We start from the raw sequence: 11068 nt of genomic DNA, 5'->3' as shown, positions 1-11068 counted from the left end.
CAATGAAAACCAGTTACTGGCATAATATGAAGGTGAGGAAAATGTATACCGCAATTGGATCCATGAGCGTTGAATGTGACCAGGGCGAGCTCAACGTTAGAGTTAGATGTCTTCTGTGTTTGAGAAATGAAACCAATAAAAATCAATAAGAAATTCAGAGAACAGAAGGATAAATCTTACTTAGGAGCTTGCACATTATATACCATTGCTGGTTGAATCTCAACACAGTTTTGTGGTACCAACAGACATCAGACGTTCCCGCATGAATGAGTGTTTTCATTTCATTCTAAATCATCGGACGTTCCTGCATGAATGAGTGTTTTCATTTCATTCTAAATCATAGATAGAGATTTTAGAGCTTGCATATTAATAACCACTTTATTTTTTTATCCTCCTTTTTTACCCTAGTTCCCTAAAGAAAAAGAAAAAAAACCACTTTTTAAATGGCAAAACTAAACCATTTAAAGGGGCAGGTATTTTTTTTTGGGCAATACATCTAAATGTGCAATTATCATATAGTATCTCTAAAATATGCAACAAATAGTAGCATGGTTGTACTTGTACTGTAGAGGATTAGAGTAGTCAGTCAATATGATAGAGAATATGGAAATTGATGTTTCAGTCACATGGCAGTTTCTGTACCATGACTTAAAATGTTAAACGCAATTTTTTTGGGTGGAAATAAAATCCAGACACTAAAAGGGCGGGAAGAGAACAAAGAAAGCCACAAGATCGTATAAGACATAACTACTAGCAAATGTTGGCCTACAATTCTGCTCAAGTGGCAAACATGGATTATAAATTTCTAATTCAGGATATATTTTGAAGTGGTGGATGACTTTAAAAAAAATTATAGCAAAAAGAAAAAACTGACCTGCCCAACCAACTCATTCCCATAGAAACACCTGCATGTAAATCAGTTCTCCCATATAAGAACAGATACAATGTCAACTAAGCTGAAAATAAAGTCACAAGAGCTTAGTATTCATATGCATAGTTATTTCCATAACTGTTATTCATTTAAAAAAATAGTTTCCACAACAACTTCTTGAACGTTGCCTTGCTCAATAGCCTGCAATTTTTGCAGAACTCTTTCTGCTTGCCAAACTAAGCAATTCAATGTAAAGAAACATATACAAAACGAGAAATAAAGAGTAAATAAAATTCTGCATAGGTTCCTTGAAAAGTAAAGAAACATTTCAAAGATGCAGTCCCAGAATATTTAGGACGGACAACTATTATTAATTGGAGAATGAAGCCTATATTGGGTTCCAACTAAATTATCTCTAAGCATCATTGAATTTCTTATATAAGTCACATGATTGATTGCTTGACTATTTTAAATTACAGATTATGAAGTTATGCAAACAATATAGTCGTAAGTTTAGAAGCTATGATACAAGAATACTCTTTGCAAAGCAAAAATTTCTACATAGGTCATTAAAACCCTACGTCAATCCAAAAAAAAAAGCACGTAAAACACAGTTTCTTTAGAGAGTTGACAACATTGAGAATAGTACAAAACTATATAATTTTCCAACCATAAAAGCATACAAGGTCATAAAAGGAAAAGAAGAGAATCCTGGCAAATGAGGAAAGATACAGGTAAAATACTAAGAACGGATGGTTCTAATGTATGAGCAGCAAGGTAAGCATATTGCGATTTGTGACTTTAGGAAACTCGACATACAATGAGGTTTTTAGTTCATCCTGTTCCACAAAGAGGCAAAACTCAAGAGCATGTTTCTAGAGTAATTTTCATATTTCATAGAAAAGTATGAAAAATTGCTCTTCTCAATTGATTCATATTCTACATAGAATGTAACATATATATAGAATTAACCCCTAGCTTTATAATCAATCCCTAGCTGTAAATGAGGCATCCACCCTATCTCAAATCCCTCAGATTAGGGGATTTTCCTAGTCAACTATCTAATACAGCTGTATGAAGATTACATTTTCCAACACTCCCCCTTAAGCTGGTGACTAGATGTTTTCCATTCCCAGCCTGGATACAATTGTTTGAAATACTGCACTACTCAAGCCTTTGGTGAGCACATCTACAAGTTCATGCTTGGTAGACACATAAGTACAAACCAATCCACTTTCTAGCTTTTCCTTAATAAAGTGCATGTCTACTTCTATGTGCTTCGTTCGATCATATTGCCCTAGATTATGTGCAATGCTGATTGCAAATTTGTTATCGCAGTAGAGTCTCATTGGACCATCCCACTTAATTTTCGAATCTTCTAGGATGGTTTTCAACCATAGTAGCTCGCAAACCCCTTGAGCCAACCAAAACTTGTCAAATCTAAACGGAGCGGGACCCCACTTTGGAGGTTTAGTGTGAAATAGCACTGGGCAATCATCCAAAACCGTCGCTTCTTGGCGGCCAAAAGGAAAAAGCTCCAGCCAACTCTCGGATAGCAGAAATTGATCCAATCTACAACAAATGGGAGACTCCGAAATTGGACCAAGCGAATTTTGTATTGTTCAGGGGCAAGTCTGCCAATTTCAGATCTCTAATAAGTTCGTCAAAAAAGCCTCACACTTCTCGTAATCCTAGAACTACCACTTTTCTCTGACAAGAATACAGTAACATTGAAATCCCCTCCCATGCACCATCTTTGTCCACAAAGTGACCAGAGGCCCACCAACTCGTCCCAAAACAGATTCCTTTTATTATAATGGTTAGGCCCATAGAATCCCAAAAGCCACCAAAATTCCCCCTCTTCCTCCTCATCATTTATTGTAACCGAAAACTCCCATAAGAAACTCCACCACTTTAACCCGTCTAACATCTCAAATTAGCAAAATACCTCCTGAACGGCACAGCCAATAAATAGGCCCATTTTTTAAATCCGGATTTCCATATATTGGCCACGAATTTTCTGTTAATCTCCCTCCGCTTAACTTCTTGAACAATCAGCAAATTTGGATTCTCCTTGCACACTATCTCTCATACTCCTCTTCTCCCCCTTTGATATTCCATGTCATCAACTTCATTTAAAATCTTTTGATACCCCGTTCACTCTCTTATCATAGTGAACATTAAATTCTAAGCTCTTCAGTTCCTTATCCCCCTTCCTTCAAATCAACTTTGTTCCCACTTCTGAAATTCCCTTCAATTCTGGAGTAGAATTTGAAAGGTGTACCTGCATCTTCTATAACAAGGCTCTAATTCGGCTCCATTCCACTTCTCTGCCTCCGATGTTCACTGTACTAATTTCACTCCTTATGATCTGCATGTTGTTGTTATTCAGCGAGAGAGCAGCCTCTTGCGGACTTAATCCCCTATCTATCCCGTCCAAAATAGTCTCCCAATCTACTCCACCCCCTTCTATCGATAGCCTCTCAGAATTATCCCCGAGATCACAAGGTGTGATTGAGGTCAGAGATGAGAGATTTAGAGCATCAGAAATTAAAGCCCAGTTCTGGGAATTCAATAAATTGTGAATTACCGATTCTCGAAAGTTGAGGATTTTGGGCTTTCATCTACGACGAGAAAACGCACCTCTTCAATCCCAATAAAATCTTCTTAAGACACCTAAACATCAGCAAAGGTCTCTTTTTATGAAGCAACAAAAAATTATTAGCACTCTTCTCAAAGTGTGTCTCCTCCACTACAAATATTCTCAAACCTCCCACTCCTCTAGAATTCTTGAGGTAATAGCCACTTGGGCATCGATTCCAAGTTTAATAACCAAGTGTCCCGTGAACTGTCTCCTACCGACCCTTCGAATCCATTATTCCTCTGTCCGCATACTCCACCGGACATTAGGGTTTTTCCCCGGCCATGAAAACCGTCTTCCCCGTCCTCATCGCCGGACTTCCTACCTCATTTACTACCATGGGACACAAATCTGAACCCCTGACTATTGGTGATACAACTCTCCTTCGCCAATCCGGCTTCGATGTTATCCTCTGCTTCGAAGCTTCTGTACAAAAAAACCTCCAGTTATGTAATTAGTCGCCCTGTTTTGAGAGGAGTTGACACCCAAGTTAAAGAGTCCTAGATGAATTGTTTCGCCTTGACAAGGAATCTCCAGAACTGGCGACATAAAACCATCCGGAAAACCTCTTATCTTTATTTTAGCATACAATAAAAAAGATTGATTCAAAGTTTCCTCAACAATCTCAAGCGAACCTCCGCAAGTGTCTCCTATTACTTTTAGAACATGGTAGTTCCACAAGTTTAAAGGAAGACCTTCAATACCAATCCAACTATTTCTAGCCTCAATTTGAACATAATTCCAATGAGAGTGCATGCTCCACGGCTCCATACTGGTTATAATAACTCCTAAAAGAAACAGATTTTTGTCTGTCATCAGAGAGTTCCTCTCCTTATCGTCTCTGCACCATGAAACGGCCCTGTCAACGACCATGGGGACTAACTCAGCAGGCCTGCCCATTCTACTTCCTAATAGTCCTTTGATGACTTCCCACTACATGTCTGATCTTTTTCTAATAACTACAACCGCCAACTTCCAAGTTTTTATCATGTCGTTTGAGGCTGTGTACTCTTGCTTAGTTTGCTTAGGATTTCTAGCTTCTATCTTCATATTTGTTGGATGCAACAGTTTATTCACTAGCCTTCCCCTCCCTTCAAACTCTTTATTCCCCTCCCGCCTCCCGGTTCTTCTTTCCTTCCACAGATCTTATTGTCAGTTCAACTTTCTGATGACTACTCGGTTGAAGAAACTCTGAAGACAACCTCTAAACTTCTCCCAACCTTGAATTACTATGTTTCTTATTCCTCCATTCTGTATCTTCGAAATCTTCAAGAAATTCCCGCCTTTATTCCTGTTGCATTTAATATCAACCTATAGCTTGACCCTTTGTCGAATCTTCTGAATCCTCCCTCCTTGCCCTTGATCAGTGGTTCGTCGACTTCTTTGCACAGCCATGCTGCACATCCAAAATCCACTTGTATTGAAAAACTTCGAACTCTATTTCTCTCGGTGATCTCAATCTTACTTCTTGAGTAATCTAATCTAAAGATGAAAACTTTATACTTAGTTCTAAAATCCTGATGAAAGTGTTTATACCTCATTCTTATTAAGATATAAACATCTAACCAAGCCAAAAAGTAAAGAACTAAGACAAACCACAACTCTCAAAGTTCTAGAGAGAAAGGAGAGCTCTTCTCTCTCCTCTTCTCTCTCTAGAATAAGATGACAACAATTGATACTTTATTAGCTATTGCTTCGTAGTTTGAAAAGGCTAGACCGAAGTGATGATGGTGATTTACTCGGTGACGTTTTGATTGCTCGGCATCCCCAAGGAGTACAGCTCCTCCCGTCCTTAGCAAGTCCAATCATTGTCCCTAACTCCTGGTCTTGAAATCCATAGTAAGTAGGGTAAAAAATCCATATTGCAAGACAAATCTTGAGTAAGCTTTTGTATAGAGATGAGATTAGTAGACAATTTTGGCACATGGAGCACATTTCTAAGTGTAACTGTGGGACTAATTTTAACATCTCCTATACCTGCAACAGTGGTTAATGATCCATTGGCTGTGGTAATTTTCCTACTGCTTGGACACGGGCTATAGGTGCAAAATTTTTGTGATGAATGGGTCACGTGATCAATGGCACCTGAGTCTATAATCCAAGAATTAGTAAAGGTTACATCCGAGACATTTAATCCAATGGAAATGGGAAACTTACCTGAATGTACCAATGAGCAAGTACGTAAGAGTTCTCCAACATATTCGGTTGTTTTCGACGTGTGGTTGCAACAACAATGAAGGTTAAGAGTTGTCAACGGTAATAAAGGCTCTCCCAAAAAATGGCAATAAAGGCCAACATATCCTATATTTGTCATTCAAACAATTTCAGACTTCTCCTTCTTCGTCCGAGGCGCGTGACTTGAGAGTAACAGCTCATTCTGAACAGATGACGGCGATTGCAATGATTGGAATCCTAGCATAGGGTGGCGATTGCAATGATCGGAACCAGAGCATAAGATGGTAGCAACTCGAACCATAGCAGATGCCGGCGATGATTCAAACTGGAGAGATGGCGGCGACGATCTAAGGCGGGGATGATATGAGCTTTAGCAGATGGCGGTGACAATTTGAGCCCTTCTGATGATGGTGCGCGAACAACGGCGGAGATGTCAGGCAGCGGTAAAATCCCTAGATCAAAGGTGCTAGGAAATGAACAACAACCGTCTGGGCAATGAAGACCCTGACAATTTGAGCAATGAAGGCTCTCTGAAGATGGCCATTAAGGATAGGGAAAAACGACAGAGAAGAACGGCAAAAAGGCCGTGAAGGCAGAACCAAGCTCAGCAAGGAAGGCCAAGAGAGATCAATTTCCCAGAAAACGAGCCTAAAGCTCTGATACCATGTGGAAAATTAGAGGAAAAAAAAAGTTTGAAAAATTGCTCTTCTCAATTGATTAGTATTCTACATAGAAGGTTACATATATGTACAATTAACCCCTAGCTGTTACAATCAATCCCTAGCAGTAAATCAAGAATCTACCCTATCTCAAATCCCTCATATTAGGGGATTTTCCTAGTCAACTATCTAATACAGCTGTATGAAGATTACATTTTCCCACACGCAATAATATTAACCTATACGTCTTGCAACTACACAATCACAAAACTATATCCTTAATTCTTGTCAAAACACATACACATGAATGAATTTGTAATTTAGCGGGGGAAAAAATCAAACTAGTAAAGTAAGCAAACTGAAAAGTGAGAACTCAACTTAGAAACCTTAAAAGAGAACTGCCCCTTGCCACTAACTTATTGTGTCTATTACGCATAAGAAATATAACCAAGCTAAGTTACCATATCAAAAGTTAAACTTTTCAAGGTTGTCAGTTATGCATCACTATTTTAAGATAGCTGCAATGCCATCTAAAAACCACCGTCCTATATGGATTTCATCATTTGAAGCACATATTTTTAAAATTCATATGCCCGTATTTAGAGAATGACTAACTCAAATGATGTAGCATAAAGAAAATTTGATTGTAGTGGCAAAACCATGGTCAGGTTGCTTTGCCACAAAACAAAATGTGGCATATCAATCCGGTATTGTACTATGAAGGTCCAACTAATAACAATTACAATTCTTGATCCTACAGCAGCAAACATCTTTTTTCCTTTCAAGAACAGCCAATAAATAGTTAATTAATTCCCGCACCGGGCGCACAATACATGGAAGGAAATTAATCCAAAAGCACGGATTTTGCAGGTATAATCACGATTCCCATATCTAGTCAAAATGAAACAGATTCCGGCTATGCACCATCACGTCTTCTAGCTCGAATTAGGAAATAAATTGACGCTAACAACTAGCAATTGCAAAATTACTAGGGTTTCAATTTTGATAAACTGCTTTCAACATCATTGAAACTGTCCATACACACAACTTACTGATTATTCCCAATGAGTTATGCCTAATAATATGACAACAGTTATGATGAGTAAATTTAATCCTCCATTGAAACTAGATCAAACTCCATCAAAAACATGACATTGTTGTATTGGTTATATTCAAAATTAGGGTTTTGGAAAAGGAGATTGTGCTTCTAAAGAAACTTTTAAGGTTCATTATATGCGAAACAAATTAAAAACTGGATTAAAACTCTATGATCCAAGAATAAATTCCAAAACCAGAAGAAGCATCTTCAAATCTCAAAAAAAAAAAAAAAAAAAAAAAAAAAAAAAAAAAAAAGAAAAAGAAAAAGAACTAGAATCAAATCGAATTCCAAAGCCACGAAACAGTTGTCAGAACAAATTAACACTGATCAGCCCCCTTTTTCACTCGACAACAACATCAAAATTCTGAATTTTCTTTCCAAATTCCGGTAACTTATCAAACCAACCAACCAAACAAACAAACAATTTTTTTTTTTTTTTGGAAAGGAAACAAAACTTTATTAAGAAAAGTAGAAATGTACAAGCAGAGGAAGAGTGTTCCTCACAGCGACAAATCTGAACCAGAATCAACAATCAAAAGACAAAATAACTCAAGCCACGGAAATGAAATTAAAGAAAAGGGCCCCAACTAACAAACAAACAATTTTGTTTCTAGAAAATTTATCAAAAGAAGAAATTTGAGTTTCGAAAAAGCATTGAGAAGAGGACAAGGATCGAATAATAAACCTGACGATCTTCTCGAGGTAATCGGAGAGAACGGTGGGCCAGTAGGGGCCCATGGCAGCGGTGCCTTCGACGGCGACGATCAGCTGTTTCTCCGCCATCCGAATTCCGGGGAGTTGAGAGCAAATTGTGGAGCTCACTACCACTGGAGAACTGAGAACTGGTCCGAGTTCAAGACCACCTCGGAGATATTGATGTTCGGGTTTGAGTTTGTGTATTACCCACAGATATCGATAATTTGTTAGTATGTGTTTGTGGGCTCTACCAAAGGGCCCTTAGTAGTCAGCTTCGATTACTTTCTACTTTTTTATTCAACCAAACGAAACATAGTATAGAATGTTTTGTAAAAGGATTCGTTTCTTAATTTAAATTATGATTCGTGATTTATTATAATTTTTTTTTATAAAAAATATATGTAAATTAAAAATAATTTGAATCACGTTATTTGAATCCTGCAATCAAACGTCCTGAAAATTATCCATTATGAATGACATTATTATATATTTTTTTTGCCTATGGTTTTCTTTCTTCGTATGTTTTACTCTGTGATTTTTTGGTCTTTTCGGCTGCTGTGGCTTCAGATCTCATTATTTTTGTGTTTACCTGTTCTCTCAATCTCTCTTCTTTTTTTGATTTGGCTTCTGCGTGTGGTTTTTAGGGTTTCTTTTCTCTCTTTTTTTCCTTTCTTTTTTTTTGTGCTTATGTTTTCCTCAGTTTTGGGTCTTCGGTGGTTTTCTCTTTGGCTGATGATTTTACTTTGGCTACTTCTTCCATTTTTTGTTATGTTTGTTAAAATATAAAAATTATTGTTGACCCACCTCCTAATAGCTTAAACTTTTGGGATAGATTGGTAAACTAACATGGTATCAGAGCGGGAGGTCTTGAGTTCAAACCCCCGTAATTGTACTCTTTATCTCCATTTAAAATTGTCATCATGTATTGGGTCTTTAATATATCTCGGGCTTTAAATATTCACGTGTTGGGCTTTCTAATTAATTTACCTATACGATTGTCCATTATCCAGCCCACATGTGAAGAGGAGTGTTAAGTATAAAAATTATTGTTGGCCCACCTCCTAATAGATTAAGCTTTCTAACACTGTCGAAGGTTTGTTGGAATTTTTTGCTTCTTTCTTCTCTTTTATTCGTTGCTTTATTTTGGGTTTTACATGTTCTTGGTTCATGCCTTTTGTTGATGGTTTTTGTTATGGTTTTCGCTTGCGTTTTTTTTTTTTTTTTTTTGGGGGTGTCCCTTTTTTTTTTTTTTTTTCTTTTTTCGGCGTGTTCCTTTTCTTCTTTCTTTTTCGTTTGTTGGTTTTTTTTCCCTTTCTTTGTCCGTGTTGTTCTTTTTTTTAATCACTTTGTTCTTCTGCTGTTGGTTTTTTTCCTCTTACTTTTCTATTGTTTTTTTTTTCCTCACTTTACTGATGATTCTCGAATGTTCTTGGAGATTTTCCCTCTATTTAGTAGCTGATTCATTTGTTCAGAAAGCGGTTTACATGGTGCTTCATCTGTGTACGTAAATCCTTCGTCTGAAGATTTTTTTACCTGCTGATTTTGTATCTGCCATTTGTCTCAATCGATTTTCTTTGCATTTATTAATTTGCTGATGCATGTTGATGATTTGTAATCCATAGGGTATTAATTTGTACTTTTGCATTGATTTGTGTTTTTTTTAGACTTATTAAATGACTTGAAGATTTTTTTCCTTTTCCAATTTTTAAGAATATGTACGAAATTTCTCTTGGAAAAAAAGGGAAAAAAAAGTATTCTTTTTTTTCCTCTCTACTTTTCTCTTTCTTTTTCATTCATTTTCCTTTTCTTGAATACTGTTTGGAATTTTCTCTTTTTTTTTTCAAGAAAAAAATTTTGGGTATTTTGTTTAACCGAAGAGGCTTTTCATTTGCATTTTTCATGCACCACCTTATAACCAGTACGTGTGACATTGCTATTGGTTATCTTATTCTTTATATGTATAAAATATTGTCGTTGTATATTTTAATTTTAACTGTCTAAATTCTCTCATGTTTTCTCCTTCACACCAAACATCCTTCTTTCTATGTTCCATCGTTGATCATTTATTGCTCTGCTTTACCCTGGTTTATTTATTACTCCATTGTGTTAGTTCTATTTCTTTGGCTTTGACTTGGTTGGTTGGTATAGGCTGATTAACGCAGGACTGAGAATATTCCAGGTATTATTAAGGATCTTTGTCTTATTTTTACCTGTAATCCTTATCAAGTGTATAGTATAATATATATCTCTTTGTATTTCTATTTAACATATTTTCCCCTTAATCAGTTGTAATATAGAATAGTGACTGTTACAATCTGTTTTTACTTATTTGTTTTTATACGATTTCTTCAAGAATTACAGTGAATGTATTTTTAGCTATTAGATTCTTATTTTAAATTATAATATATTTTATAATGATTGAATACAATTGTTTGAATATTTATTTTTTTCTTCCTTTTTACTTGCTCTAACATTCTTGGCTTTTTTGTTTGTTTGGTTTTATTTTGGTCTACTTACTGTTCAGTCCCTTAACTTATTTCTGTTTCGTCTGTATTTGGCTGGCTTATAGTTCGTGTTTCAAGTCATATTCAGAGCGTTACAAGTACTTTTACTACTTATTTTCATATATGCTCCTTATATAAGTTATTGATATTGGATATATGCTATGTTGATTTGTGTTATTTATTATGCTATTGATAAAAATTTGTTCCTGCTTCTATAATTGTTCTTTTCTATGTCTTATTAGTCTACAGTAATAGAATTTTTTTTTTCTTATTAACGTTTAGATAATCATATATGCATATATATTTACTGATTTTTTTGTTAGTGTATTAATAAAAACTTCTCCCGCAGCAACGCATGCGGGCACAAAACTAGTTATTACATATACTGAAGGAGACTTCCAAATCACTGTTCATGCACACTCA

General features: G+C 36.2%; 1 long non-coding RNA gene across 1 annotated transcript; it reads right to left on the bottom strand.

Moving 5' to 3' along the window:
* Window positions 1–234: 234 nt before the first annotated feature.
* LOC21397083 lies at window positions 235–8145 on the bottom strand. The gene is made up of 3 exons (XR_002901576.1): window positions 8131–8145; window positions 875–905; window positions 235–304 (listed from the first exon to the last, which is right to left on the bottom strand). It is a non-coding gene; the product is annotated as an uncharacterized LOC21397083 (long non-coding RNA).
* Between the last annotated feature and the right edge of the window lie 2923 nt (window positions 8146–11068).

The sequence above is a fragment of the Morus notabilis genome, unplaced genomic scaffold (assembly GCF_000414095.1).
Source record: "Morus notabilis unplaced genomic scaffold, ASM41409v2 Scaffold49, whole genome shotgun sequence".
NCBI classification, from domain to species: Eukaryota; Viridiplantae; Streptophyta; class Magnoliopsida; order Rosales; family Moraceae; genus Morus; species Morus notabilis.
This window is presented reverse-complemented; position numbering and strand designations above follow the sequence as displayed.